Source organism: Gymnodraco acuticeps, unplaced genomic scaffold, assembly GCF_902827175.1.
Source record: "Gymnodraco acuticeps unplaced genomic scaffold, fGymAcu1.1, whole genome shotgun sequence".
Lineage (NCBI taxonomy): Eukaryota > Metazoa > Chordata > Actinopteri > Perciformes > Bathydraconidae > Gymnodraco > Gymnodraco acuticeps.
The window spans coordinates 6,589,224-6,590,905 of NW_022990590.1; the positions used below are offsets into that span (position 1 = coordinate 6,589,224).

Consider the following 1,682-nt stretch of genomic DNA (forward strand, 5'->3'; position numbering starts at 1 on the left):
ACAGCCAGCGAGTCGCTTGCTTTGAGCTTCCAACGCTCATACTGCAGCCCCTCCCTCTCCATCTGCTACCATGGTAACACTCTATGATACTCGGTGCACCACTCTGATACTCGGCGCACCACTCTGATACTCGCCCACCCCACTCTCTGAGATTCGCACAGACAGCAGCAGGTTGCAGCAAAAAGTAGCTTTCTACTGACTGGACTGGAGTTGACAAAAATCCACCAGACTTCTAGAAGGTAAGTCGTATACGTTCGTTGCCTGTTAAGCCCCACAACACTTTAGGCAGTGTGTTAGCTTTAGGTAGCAAAAAACGGAGATATGCTTACCTTTAGCTGTTATTCTGATCAAAATGTGTGTTCAATGGCATTAAAACGAGAAAAACGCTGGAAGACCTGGAAAACAGGCTCGGGGCTCAGTAAAGGCTGGCTTGACTTCAGGTATAATTAGTCTGTAAACACACTTTGGCGGCTATCCTTGTTAGCCTTAGTTTAGCTTGCTAAGCTAACGTTAGCTGATGTCGGTATGCTGGGCTGGTGTAATGCGTAGGCTACTATTAATCACTGCTGTGTGTAATGTCAATTTGCAGAAAATGAAGAGAAAGTCAACAGACATCTCTTCTTATTTTAAGAAGAAGATGAGTAAAGGAGAGACAGAGCTGGCAGGGGAGCAGCAGCATAGGGCTAGTGAGGAGATGGCCATACATGCTAGAAAGTACATGTGGAACTCTGTTTTGTAAAAGTGAAACTAAAACCTAAGTACAGTTTTATTAATGTGATTGTGACCTTTGTAATCATTTACGTCTTCTACACACTTTAGGTCTGCAGCTCCTTCAAAATGAAACGAGAATCTGTGCAGTTTTTCCTCTTCTGTGTTCTGAGGTTATGAGCCGACAATTAGTCCAGTTTGTTTTCATAATGTTCTGTATGCTAATTTAAAAAAGGGTAACCAGTTTGTTTATAAAGTATACATATACATATACAAAACAAATGGAATACAAGCTATAGTATTACTCTCACCACAGTGGCCTAATCTAAAAAAATAGAAATATGTCTCGTCACCTATTTTCTGTCTAATACTAAAAGGTGGTGTTTTGTATCATTTATAATGTTTTGAATTTGCTATAAAGGTCAATAATAGATGGTGTTTTTGTGTTCAATCACAGTATGTATTTACCATTTTATACCCCTTGTGTTTTTGGGTCCTGTTGAAATAAAACTTGATTTAATAAAGTCATATAAGTCCCATAATAATGTCAATCATCTTTGATCCCAGTGTGACACAAACAGCTTTGTTCAGTCTAAAACTATTTATAACCTAGAAACATAATATAACTGAAGAACATGTTGTGTTGCTGTTGTGTATGTATGTGTTGAGAATGCTGAACATTTTGTGCCTTACAATAAAGGAACTTATTTAAATTAAGCTGTATTTGTCTTTTTAAAAAGGAAAGAACAACTAGCATATATAAAATATACAAAACAATAAATCACCAACACATGTATGCATAACACAAAACAAGGTTCTTTTAAATGTTGTTTGAAGTAAAATGTTAACTATCCGTATTATATTCACTTCAAATGAATAGTATCAGAAAATGTAAAATAAGAAACCAAAGTATATCAGTAGTAGTATATCAGTTCTCTTTTTTTTTTTTCATCTAGTTTATACTTTTACAACAA

General features: G+C 36.6%; 1 long non-coding RNA gene across 1 annotated transcript; it reads left to right on the forward strand.

Moving 5' to 3' along the window:
- The first annotated feature begins 204 nt into the window (after nucleotides 1-204).
- Nucleotides 205-1,425, forward strand: LOC117554376. Its single transcript, XR_004570264.1, has 2 exons — nucleotides 205-239; nucleotides 820-1,425. It is a non-coding gene; the product is annotated as an uncharacterized LOC117554376 (long non-coding RNA).
- Nucleotides 1,426-1,682: the final 257 nt, after the last annotated feature.